Source organism: Leptosomus discolor, chromosome 4 (assembly GCF_034619465.1).
Source record: "Leptosomus discolor isolate bLepDis1 chromosome 4, bLepDis1.hap2, whole genome shotgun sequence".
In the NCBI taxonomy this organism is placed as follows: Eukaryota; Metazoa; Chordata; class Aves; order Leptosomiformes; family Leptosomidae; genus Leptosomus; species Leptosomus discolor.
This window is the reverse complement of record NC_141394.1, coordinates 10,463,165-10,476,235: the sequence shown is the minus strand read 5'-3', so window position 1 is coordinate 10,476,235 and position 13,071 is coordinate 10,463,165. Positions and strand designations below refer to the sequence as shown.

The following is a 13,071-nucleotide window of genomic DNA, read 5'->3' as shown; positions in this document are numbered from 1 at the left end:
ACCGTTTTAGCCAGTGCTTGGGTGAGGTCTATATAAGAGCCAAGCCCAAGGCACCACTATTAGCTGCAGGAGTTTATGTAAAAGGCTGCCTTGAAGAGGGAGTCAGCTTGATCTGTTGCAGTGTAAACAGTCTTGGATATGCTGGTGGCGCACCACAAAGATGTTGGAGCAGCTGCCCCTGCTAGAGTAGAGGTTTTGATGCAGGCAGAGCTCTGGATGATGGGCACAGCCCTGGAAGCCCCAGGCTGCAGGGAGTGCCTAGGGCACAACTCTCTCTGAGGCTGGGAGAGATGGTCCTCTGTCCTGCAGGAGGTATGTTGCCTCAGAGCAACATATGTTGTTGCCATGTTGCTATGTGGTGCCAAGTGAAGGAGTTATAGAAGGAAGTGAGCAAGTTGTGTGGCATCAGAGTTTCATGGGAGACAGACAGGATGTTCTCTGGGACTTAGCAGCTTGAAAAGCCTCAGCCTCCATCTGCAATAGATAAGCAGGCAGTTTCCACCCCCACCATTAAGGTAAGTGAAACCTCTGGAAAAGAGGAGGAATGGAAGCAAGTGACCTCTAGCACGAAAAGTAAGTCCCTGCCCCACCTAAGGGCTTATAACTACAAAACAGGCTCAGCACCCTTGTTAAAGGGAGCTAGGTGTGCCTTTAGGCAAAAGATATAGGCCACCTGACCCTAAACCACGCTAAGACCCTAGAAAGAAGGTGTGAGAGATTGTAATGGGCAATTCCTTGCTGCAGGGGATAGAGGCACTCACTTGTCAACCTGATCTATCGTCTAGAGAGGCTTGCTGCCTGCTCGGGGCTCAGATCTGGAATGTTGTGGAGGGACTGCCCAGGCTTGTCCAACCTTCTGACTGCTACCTCTGATGTTCTTCCATGTGGGCATCAGTGATACCATCAGGGGCAACCTGGAGAGTATCAAGTGACTATGGAGATCTGGGGTGGCAGTCAAAAGGCTTGGGGGCCCTGGTGATGTTCTCATCAGTGCAGTTGGATAGGTGGCTGCAGAACTGGTGTTGGTGACAGAGTTTTGGGTTCTGTGACCACAGGATCCTGCTTGTGGAGCAGCGTATGCTTGGGAGGGATGGGATCCACCTCACCAAGCTGCACCCAAGCCAGTAGGATGGCTGACCTTATAAGGAGGGCTTCAAACTAGGTGTGATGGGGCAGGGACAGTTACCAGGAGCCCTGTGAGAGTGACTGACAGGGCTGATGAACAAAGGGCCTAGAGTGATATGACAGGAAGGGATCGCAGAATCAACAAAAAATGAGGCTTAAGCAGGGTCACTTTCAGCATTTGCATGTAAGCAAGGACGCACCTATGAGGTACCGTTATGGAGACATCCCCCAAACCCCTTCTGGGAAATAAGCAGGTTGGGGTGCTTCTCTGAAGTGCATGTATGCTTATGCATGTGGTGCGGAGAACAGACATGGTGAGAGACCTGCGTGCAGCTGAAAGGCTACAGTCTTGCTGAGACATGGTGGGATGGCTCCCATGGCTTGCAACACTTGGAGCGTTGCAATGGAGGGATACAGGCTCTACTGGAAAGACATGCTGGAAAGAGGAGGGTGGTGGTTTCCCCTGATGTGAGAGAACAGCTGGAATGTGTCAAGATTTGTCTGGAGATGGATGGGGAACCAATTGAGAGCTTATGGGTGAGGATTAAAAAGAAAACAGGTAAGGGTGACACTGTAGTGGGTGGAAAAACAAGTGGATAAGGCCTTCTACAGACAGCTGGAAGCAGCCTCGTGTTTGCAGACCCTGGCCCTCATGGGGGACTCCAACAACCCTGACATTTTCTTGCCAGGCAGAAAAGGGCCTGGGGGTGCTGGTCGACAGCCGGCTGAACATGAGTCCACAGTGTGCCCAGCTGGCCCAGAAGGCCAACAGCATCCTGGCCTGTATCAGCAATAGTGTGGCCAGCAGGAGCAGGGAGGTGATTGTGCCCCTGTACTCGACACTGGTGAGGCCACACCTAGAGTACTGTGTGCGGTTTTGGGCCCCTCGCTATAAGACAGACATTGAGGTGCTGGAGTGGGTCCTGAGAAGGGCAACGAAGCTGGTGAAGGGTCTGGAGCACCGGTCTTATGAGGAGCGGCTGAGGAACTGGGGTTGTTCAGCCTGGAGAAGGGGAGCCTGAGGGAAGACCTTATCACTCTCTGCAACTACCTGAAAGGAGGCTGGAGTGAGGTGGGGGTCGGTCTCTTCTCCCAAGTAACAAGTGATGGGACGACAGAAAATGGTTTCAAGCTGTGCCAGGGGAGGTTTAGATGGGACATTAGGGAAAAAATTCTTTACTGAAAGAGTGGTCAAACATGGGAACAGGCTGTTCAGGGAAGTGGCGGAGTCACCATCCCTGGAGGTGTTTAAAAAAAAAAAATGTGTAGAGGTGGCACTTTGGGATATGGTTTAGTGGGCATGGTGGTGTTGGGTTGCTGGTTGGACTTGATGATCTTGGAGATCTTTTCCAACCTTATGATTCTATGACATATGCAGGAGGGACAACACAGCAGAGCGTAAGCAATCCAGGAGTTACCCAAGTGCACTGATGACACCTTCCTGACCCAAGTGACAGAGAAGCTAAAGGAAAGGTGTTCTGCTGGACCTCATTCCCTCCTATGAGGGGCTTTTTGGGGATGTGAAGGTCAAAGGCTGCCTTGGCTGCAGTGACCATGGGATAATGGATTTCAGCATCCTACGGGCAAAGGAGGAAGCTAAGAAGCAAGCTCATAACCCTGGACTTCAGGTGAGGAGGCTTTGGACTCAAAAGATCTGCTTGGAAGCACTCTGTGGGGCAAGGCCCTGAAGGGAAAAGGGGCTCAGAAATGCTTGGAGAGAGACCAGTAAAGAACAACTAATATGATGGACTGAAGCATCTCTCCTACGAGGAAAGGCTGAGAGAGCCAGGGCTGTTCAGCCTGGAAGGTTTGGTGGAAGGGATCTTACTAGTATATATACAAATACCTGAAGGGAGGGTGTAAAGAAGATGGAGCCGGGCTCTTTTCAGTGGTGACCAGAGGCAAGGGGCACAAAATGAAACACAGTATGCTCACTCTAAACATCAGGAACACTTCTTTACTGTGAGGGTGACAGAGCTTTGGCAGAGGTTGCCCAGAGAGGCTGTGGAGACTCCATCCTTGGAGATATTGAAAAGGCATCTGGACATTGTACAGGGCAACTGTTTTTAGGTGGCCCTGCTTGAGCCAGGGGGGTTGGAAAAGATGACCTTCAGAGGTCCCTTCCAGCCTCAACCACCCTGTGATCCTAAGGGCTTTAGGTTCCAGGCAGCGCAGTTGTGAGGGCTCAGCTGTATGCCCAGAGCAGCTCATCAGTTCTTCAGGCAGCAAAAGCTCAAAGCGTAAGGCTTTAAAAAAAAAAAGGCAACCCAAACCCGGCATTATGTAATGTCTCACTGCTAGTCTCCAAAAAGCAACACATGCAGAGTATGATTCACTTCTCCCATCACCAATATACTTGGTATAAATCAACAGTAACTTGAAGGAACTCACTCTGAGGAAAATCAAGCTCACAAAGTATGAGAGTGAGCAGTAATTTCATAAAATAGGGCCAGAGGCTTTCAAGCTCATAAAAGCTAACTCTCTACAGGCAAGGGCCAACAGGCATTTGGAATCTAAAGCATCGCACACCACCTTTTGAGTAATACAATCCCCTGAAACCAAATAAATACAATGCCTCTATGGGCAAAAACACAGAAACAGGATTCAGCAGTAGTTCTTTCTGTCTTTCGGCAGTAGTCAGTTATTAACATAAGTGAACAGCCACAAAACTAAACAAGTTTATACCCAGTTCAACACCCACATCCAAAAAAACATGTAACTACAATTGCTCTATTCCTCTTGACAACAACAAAAGAGAATTTTATCTGAAAGCATAAATGCTCACCAAGGCCAATATTTTGCTTTGCAGATTCTGATTGGCTTCAGGGTAAATTATCAGTGATTACAGCTAATATCAGGATACAGTGTGAGGCACTAAAAAGATAATTATGAGGAAATGAGGAATTATCCGCTGTTGAAACAATAGATCAATTATGAGGTACAGCACAGTAGCTGCGGAGCAGCATTCTTAAGCTCTGAGGGTACTGTCTCCTCTTTCTCATCGACCAAAGAGAACCCACACTTATAAAGCTTAATTATCCTCCAGGAGCTTGAGCTTGCTGACTAATTAGCCTCTTGTTGAGACAATACAGAAAAGGACCTAATTCCCATTGTCCGCAAAAATAGGATGGCACAGGCATAGTCCTGGCTCTTCCCTATGTACTCATCTCTCCTGCCCAACCAGTACCAATGCAACAGCCTTGACATCCCCAGTTCTGGACAACCTAAAAACAACAATCTTCAGCCTAAAATAAACCCAAGGAAGGAAACTTTGGGAGGTGGGGATACTGATAAAGAGAAAACCGTATGTCTGAGGCAGTACGTAACGGCAGTCACGAGTTCTCCTGCTGCTCCTTCCACAAAGCATGTTGTGCGAAGTTCCCCCTTTGCTCCTATCACTGCAAGTGCAGACACAGTTGCTTTCATAAACGGAGACTAAGCTGCATTTGACGGTCATGCTATTACAGCAGTTGCATCCTTAAAGGAAGCAGGCTTTTCAGCTGCAAGGCAGCAGTTAGGAGCAGTTAAACCCCAAGATTTACAACCAAAATTGTTAGGAAGGTAAAGGTCGAAGTTTTTGAGAGCCAAGTTCTTGTCGAACAGACCACTGTACTCAAGAGCTACCCCAGCCAAGAAACAGAATCTCACTGTATACAGTAAAGTACCACCAAAAAGGTGCAAAAGCCTCTGGCAAATGGGTTCATCCAGCACCTCTCATCATGCCTGTAAAGAAAATGTTTGATGTCTGGGCTGATGAGCAAAATGGAGTATCTGCAGTAACATGTTATTCATGGGTGAGCTTTTAGATGAGCTTATTGCACAGCAAGTGCAAATACCCTTTATGGTTACTAAATCAGCATTGGTAATATTTGCAGTTAGCAAACCACATCTGCTTTGTACTGAGACGGGAGACACTTGAGATTTTTCCTTCCATCTGAATGGCTTCACCCTTTTTGGCATTTGAAAATAGCTGTTATTGTGCTGAATTCTCAAAGAAACAACTCTCTGTTCTCAGTGAACCAGAATCCACCTCCTTGATGGCCAGCCAGGATTTTGAGCTTCTTTATTGAGAGCATCCTGGTGACAAGTACCTTCTCCAGCCCCACAGAGTCATGGGAGCAAAGGAGAACAGCCACAATTTGCTTTTGGGCAGGTTAGCTCTAGACACCCACTTTACATCTTACTGGGGAGGACCTTCAGATCCCACAACTGTGTTTCGCTCAATCTGGAGATACATGTCTCCTCCCCTACTCACATTTTCCTCCCTGCTTGGGCAATAGAGTGCTAAGAGTTATCATTTGGTGGTCAAAATATAATGTCTAGTTTTCCTGAAGCCACTGGTCCTTCCCAGCCTTTTTAAAATCTCTGGCTGGCAGGCTACGGAGCGGTGTGTATTAACTGCAGATTGTGTATCTATCCATTCTATCACCCAGTTTAGATGGATAATTTACACCAGCATGGCAGCTGCACCAAATCTCCCTTGCTCACCTTTATTTCCTAAAAAGTGCTAAGTAAAAAACACACAGATCAAACCTGGGAATATATGTGTTCCTAAAAGGCCAGCTCAGTGTGAGGTCAAGATTAATTACCACTTTAACCAGTGCACTGCTGCAGGTGTGCAAAGGAGGGCATCTTGCACACAGGCCCTGAGGGAAGGCATGCTCCACCACACAAACACTACTCATGTTCTTATTTCTTGCCTGCATGAGGTACGCTAAGAAGCAGGTGAGCACAGAAAAGATGAGAAGGGAAAATATCAGAGACTGTAATTACAGGAGAGATGCTCAAAGCTGTGAAAAGCTAACTAGTGTCCACCTACTGAAAATGATGCTGGTAAAGGCAGCCACATTGAACAGCCTCACACTTGGACTGATGTCTATTTAAATTGATAAATGTCTGTAAACATTAGTATAACAATCTGAAAATAGGAAAATAACACATTTTAGAAAGTAAATGTTGATTGCATCAAGGTGTTAATATAAGATGGCAGGCACATAGCTCTGGACACTGCATTGCCCCTGCTAACATAGGTCCCTGCACCTGCACATGTCCATTCCCTCAAAGTCATCCCAAGGCCTCTGGGATGTAGGGATAGGGACTGCTGAGCTCAGGCCGTTTCCCTAAAACCATACCTGAACCAACCCAAACTGCCCTTTCCCACCTGGCTGTACAGAGGAGTCTACAAAGAAGGCTGCATGGCCAGCCTGACGAGCCACACAGCTGGCCCCCGACTGCACTCCGGGCAGAGGCCAGGGCATGTGGCAGGGCCCACAATGGGGTCTCTTGGCCCTGCAGGGCCGAGGCTGCTCTCTCCGAGTAGCCCGCACCCAGCAAACCTCAGGCTGCACTGAGGCACGTCAACACCCTCGACTGCATCCAGGAACGGCTGTCGATGGCAAGACCAGAGCAGAAACGTGCTGCTCTGCTTACTGCCAGCTCTCATCAACACCAGCTGCAGCCCTAAACATGAAACAGCGGGAAAGCCCAGCCTCAGCAGGTGTGCACAGAGCAGGACCTTTTGTGGAGAGGGTCTTGACAGAGCAAGGCTCTTATGCAATAACAGAAGCAATCTCAAGAGTATTTTTAAATAAGGACCTGGAGCAAACGAAGCACAGGGCCTGGTAAGAATACAGAATGGATACAGATCTGTTCTGCCATATCAAACTATACACAAGCCTTAAACAGGGGTGAAGGATAATTAGAAGTATATATATATATACACACCATGTGAAAGTTCAGTTCCTGCTGGGGAGAAGCCAGAAGATCAGCTTCCCGCAGCCCACGCCAAGGTCTGTGCAGGCACAGATGAGAGCGAGCCATCACCCAGCTTTACGAGCCAGCCAAACTACTCGAAAAACAAACCCCAATCATTTGCAAGGATCCAAAATCAAACCCTCGAGACAAGGAAAAGATGCTGTAATTTGCTTTGTGAGAGATTTGTTTTTTGAGAGGCTCCCAGCCAGCCTCACCTTGCAAAACCTGGGCTCCACACGCACCCCTCTAGCTTTAAATTGGGGCAGAGGCAGCAGTCAGCCCCAGCCGGGGGGGAGGGGGCTAGCCCCAGGGGAGCAGGGGCATAGCCACATCTGCCACCCCTGCAGCGAGAGGCGAGAGAAAAGTGAGAGAAAAGGCGAGAGACGCTCCAGAAAGGGGAGCTTCGCAACCACATGCATTTTGCTCAATTTAAATATTTAGTTAATAAAAAATCTCACTCTTCTGTCTTGAAAAGGGCTGGGGCTGTTGGGGCACGCCACGGGAAGGTTGTTTTGGGAGCTGATGCTGAAAAGCACTTTTAAAGTCAGGCTTAGGACAGGCTGCCTTCTGACACCCGTATTTTTAAGAGCAGGAAAATTCAGGGAAAATTTCCCCTCCTTCACAGGGTCGTAAGGAGAGAATAAGGGAACAGGTTTTTCTGTGTTCGATGGACAAGTTTTCTGGAGGATTTTTGCAAGTCTGCTTTCTACCACCGGCATGAAATAACTGCCGGTAACCTCACTCCTTTAAGTTCACTCCTTTGGAGATAGATTTATAGAACACAACGCCACTCTTCTTTCAAGGAAACTTCTTCCACGGCAGATGGGAAGGCAAAACAAGGAAGGGAGGAGAGCGCAGCCCACCTCTGCAAACGAAGTACACGAAGACAAGAGAACAAAACCAAATTCCGTGCGCCACCAAGAGCCACCCGGCCCAGCGCCGTGACAAGAAGTCACACCTGGGGCATAGAGGCGCTGCTCAGAGCCCAGCCGGCCCCTGGGTGGGGGGACACGGGACACGGGCCTGCCGAGCACTGGTACTGAAGGGACAGGGGGGGTGAGAGGAGGGCACGGCGTGCACGGCACGCACCCGCCGGCACTGCACCCCCTACACACACACAGAAGAGCTGCACAGCGCCCGGGAGCGCTGCACGCACAACGCTTTGCACACACACACACACACACACACACTCGCAGGCTGCACACACACTCTCCCCCCCCCCGCGATGCATCGCACACATCCCCCCCGCCACGGTGCTTTGCACACCCGATCCCGTAGCGGGGACCCCCGCCCTCACACCCCCCCCGACCCCCACCCCACGGGCTCACCTCCCCTGCGCGGCGGCGGGGTGCCCGGCGGGGCCCGGCCATCAGCACCCCATGGCGGGGCGACAACGGCGGGGCTCCTCCGCGGCGCTTCAGCACCGTGCGGGCCCCATGTCCGGGGCGGCGGCGGCGGCGGCGGCCGGCGGGCTCATGTCGCCATGGCGGGGCCGCGGCGACGGGGGGGGGGGGGGGGAAGGTGGGCCGCCGCCGCCGCCGCGCGGGGGATGGGGGGGGGGTAAAATAAAATAAAATAAAAATTAAAAGGGGGGGGGGGGGAGCGAGAGGCAGCCCGCAGCCAGCCGCTTCCCGGGGGGAGCAGGGGAGGGAAAGAAGGGCCGGCGGGGCGGCCTCCCCTCAGCCCATCCCCGCCTCCCGCGCGGGCGGGGCGGCGCGCGGCGTTCAGCACCACGGCGGGGGGGGACAACGCCGTGCGGGGGGGGGGGCGGGGGCTGATCGCCTTCCCCATACCCGCCTCACTGCCCTCCGCCGCCCGCCGGTACGCGCTTCGCCGCCCACGCCGCGGCGGCGGCGGGGGGCGGGGGGGGGGGAGCGCCCCGGTGCGGGAGGCGGAGCAGGATCCGCCGGCGGGCAGAGGTGAGGGCGGGGGGGACTTTCCTCCCTCGGAAAGCCTAGCGGAAGGATCGCGCGGTGGTAGCGCGAGGATAAGCCGATTTGCTGCCGTCCCTCCGCGGCGCCTGCGCGGTTGAGGGGACGGGAGGACGACCGTTCCCGCGGCTGTCGCCGTGCCGGCGCTGAGCGCGCTCCGGCCGGCGGCTGTGAGGGGGCCGCGGGGCCCTGCCCGGCCGGTGGCCGCGGAGGGTGAGTCGGCATCCTGCCGTCAGCGGGGGTGGCCCCAGCGGGGATGGGCCTGCCGGGCAGGGCCGTTGGCGCGGTCAGCTGTCACCGCCGCCCTCCGCACGCCTCTGCCTTGCAAGCGGGGGGCGTGGGCGCCGGCGGCCTCCGCTGGCTCCTTCCAGCGGCCCTAGCGTCAGAGGAGAGTGCCCCTCAGTGAGAGCTTGGCAGCGGGCAGGTTAAAGCTTTAAAGTTTCATTTAAAACACTTGCGAAACCGTAAGCCAAGGCGTTTATTTACAAACACCTTCTTGTGCGGAAGAGTCAAGTTCTCGCTGCTTTTATGTCCGTACCGTGTCTGCCGGCCTGTGTTTGCTGGGACAGAGCTCCCTGTCACTGCCTTGTTAATTGTTACTGCCGTGCAAGATGCAAACAGGAATTTACCCTTTACTTGCTTTATTTATTTACTTAGGCCTTTCCCCAGTACAAAGGCCCGCAGGAGGGATTCACTGTCCTTTTTTCTTCTCGTTTCCAGATGGCAGGCTCTATCTGGCAGTCCCACTGACACAGCAGAAGATAGAGAAGCCTGAAGTGCTAGGGAAGCCAAGATGTTTTCTCATGGCTCCATTTATTCCTTTTGTCCACTCAGCTTAAGAACTGGACAACTAAACTTGTGAGTGTTCAAATTTCTTGTAATCTAAGTCCCTTTTTTTTTTCTTTTCTTTTTCTTCTCTCTCCAGAGGGGGCTGGGGCTGTGTTATAACACTGTACAGTAAAGACCAGAAACAGAATAAATACTTTGCATGAAAATCCTGGCACTGTGAAGATGAGCGGCAAAACCTTGCTATACCACTAGAGGTTGAAATTAACAGATGAAAGCAAGAAGCTCAGAGCAAAGGCAACTCATTTTCTTTAAACTCCTTCCAGTATCTGAAGTTATTAGCTATTCAGCACACAGAGGAGGATTTCCTCTAGAGATAATAAGCACAGTGACATAAATCAAGTGGAGACATCATAGATTTTTTTTTTTCTGTTTATTTCCTGACAAATTATCTCTGCAGCACTTTGCTAAAAATTCATAAGGTTTTTTAACCCTTTCTTTAGTAACTCTCGGGCCACACTTGCAAGACTGAAATGAAAGGCTATTTTTGCTGCAGCAACCAAACTACTGTAGGCATAGGGTGAACTGCTTTTCAAATCCAAGCTTGCTGCGTGCTGCTCCCTTCCGTTCTTCATACATTTTATTTTGGAATAGGATATGCCTTTTAGAACTAAGAAGGTGCAGAGAAGGGCAAGTCCCACTGGAATTTTATCTAGCTTTCCCAAATTCATTCTAATTCTTCTGGGTCTCATTGTTTAAGAATCAGTGTTTAAATGTTTTTCCAAAATGACTTGGCCCGCTGGTAGTTTGTGGCAGTGTCCAAATGAAGATCATTGAGCTGATGCTCCTAGCTGGGAAATTCTTGCTGGAGGTCTGACCAGCACTGCCTCGAGATCGTTCCACTCCCACAGCTACAGCAGCTCTTGCATATTCTGACTATTTGCTCAAGGGATTTCCATCAGGGCCTTTCCCAGAACATTTCGCATGTCAGCACTGGGAGCCCGAGGCGGTGCAGCACATCCTCAGACCAGCAGACTGTGGAATTGATGGTTTGGCAGGAACCTCTAGTGCTAACAGAGTTCCTTTTATTCCTCTGATGTTCAATATGCCCTCAGCTGGGTGCACGTGATTACAGTCCTTTGTCCTCAGTAACAGTAGGAAGGGACAGTTGAGGCGGCAGCCAACTGAGTTGAAAGTAACGCAATAAACTAGTCAGCTACTGGATCGATACTCTTCCGAAGGATATCCCGGAGACTGAGGAGTGAGCCACCAGGCGCAGGAGGAACCTCAGAGCAGGTCATCCTAGCAGGGTGGTCAGTTGAAGGCAAGGTCTCCCAGGACCACTTCAAGCCTCTGTAGGTTTTGACCCCCAGCTAGGGGTCAAAATAGCAGCACAGTTGTACACGCTCAGAGAAGAAAGACCCAGCATGTCCCCAGAGCAGCTGAGGGTTATGGCAGGCAGGCTGCCATAAATAAGTGGCTGCCAAAGCCAAGGGATTTAGAAACTGCTGAGAAAGAGATGGAGGCAGCCAGCAAGAACTCTATGTGTTTGGGCCTGTGGAGGTAGCAAAAGAGGCAATGTTAAACCTAGAAAAAAACCCTAACTGGATGAATGTAATGAAGCACACTTGGAGGAAGGCCATTGCACCGCTACAAGCAAGTGTTCTGTGTGCAGAGACTTGAGACACCGTACAAAAATCTGACCCCTTGGAATAGTACAAAGACCCCAAATACCATATCAGCCAAGGAAGAAAGACACTTCAGTAGCAGGGCAAGGGCCTGTTCATCCCTGGGGAGAGGAATGAAGCACATCTATTTTAAAGAGACTTGACAGGGCAACTGTGTTGTCACAGGCAGCAGGTACAGTGTCATGCAGGGGGCTTACAGCGATACGGGTTGCTGTGCTTACAGCAAAATGAAGTGTGTCCCAGCCTGGCTCCCAAGTCAGTGTGACAGCATGCAAGTGTTAACTACACAGGTGGCCACTGCCTTAACACCGACTGGGCTCTTGGGAGGTGACAAACCAGTAAATACCAGACCAGTGAGAGATCCACCTTAGTGTAAACAAGAAAATCCCACATATAAGGCATCTGTAGTACCTGCCTTTCAGCTTATGCAATGCCTGATTTTGCTCCCACTGACTGGAGGGAAAGAAGAGAGCCTACAGGATTCACAGCCAAATCCCAGTATGTGAAAAAGTGAAGGATATACACCTTTGCAGCAGACGTTTCTATCTGTGCTGACTAGACACCCTTCAGAGGGAAAAACAGATGATCTTGTGGTTTGGCTCTGTGTTCCACTTTGGAGACCCAAGCGCTATTCTCCCCATGACTTTTGACCAGTCAGTTAAACCCACAGATACAAAGGTTAATACTAATTTTCATATCCACTCAACTTACGTGTGCACAAAGTCCAGCATGGGCAAGCAAGCTTGATGAGTTCAAATATGTATGCAGACAGCAACTTCAGAGCAAGGATAAATTTACCCTCATGTCAGGTTGGTTGTGAGGCTAAATTAGAGTATTTAGTAAAGCATTCGAATATCCCAAAGGGCTAGAGGCATGCAAACTTTTAATAGTAATTGCTGTTTGGATTTAGCTGGTGGGGTTCAGTGTAACGTGGCAGAATAAGTCTAGTTATTCCTATGTTTGTGCTTTGACTCCATCTATATTTATTGCTAACCTGAGATCTTTGAAATAGCAAGCAAGTTTTGATCAGCCCAGGGAAGGCAATATTGATTTGGTTTAAAGAACAAAACACACAAAACCTTAAAAAGAAGCAATGGAAAAGTCCTATTGTTATTTTCCAAACTGATCTGAGACATAAAATGTGGTGAGCAGGTGGGCTGAGCTTGGGCTGTTAGTGGAAGAAACCCTCACAGACATCTGAGTGCTTATCAAAGCAATCAGGAGATATGCATGCTGATAGCACTGTAGACATAGCATACAGAGGCTTACACAGGGCTCAGAAAGACTACTTTTCTTGGAGGGAACTCCTTTTTTCAAAGACTGGAATGAAGCAGACTCTCAGGAAGAGATTTTTAGAAGCTGTGAAGGAATTTATGCTTCACTTGGTCTAGAGGCACAGTTTGCAAAACAGTATTGTAGCACATTGGGAAAAGCAACAGAAGGAAACGAGGAGAATCCTAAAAAAGCGATTATGGTGAAATTACCTGACAAGCCTTTGCCCAGCTTCCTGGGAGTAAGTGCTCATCGAATAAAAATCATCAGTAGATAGGAACTCTTCTCAGATTATAGGAATGAAATGGGTTTGAGCACTGAACTGTCTGTGACCTCTATGAAAACTGAACTATCCAAAATCGCTAGTTATTTTTGCAAATCTTACCCTTTCTGTGCAATGAATCAATCAGTGGAATGCTAATTTTCCAAGTAAGTAGTGCAGAAGTCAGTACTTACCAATTATGAGACTGTTCTACCTTTCAAGTACATTAGCTATGCTTGTTCTTACAGGCAAT

General features: G+C 49.9%; 1 protein-coding gene across 1 annotated transcript in view; it reads right to left on the bottom strand.

Annotated features, from left to right (window-relative positions):
• The window catches only part of CCNI (cyclin I), a 33,113-nt gene extending 24,875 nt beyond the window's left edge, over positions 1–8,238 (bottom strand). Inside the window, exon 1 of the mRNA XM_086464528.1 lies at positions 8,208–8,238. The gene's annotated coding sequence lies outside the window, so the exon portion shown is untranslated. The remainder of the gene's footprint in view (positions 1–8,207) is intronic.
• Between the last annotated feature and the right edge of the window lie 4,833 nt (positions 8,239–13,071).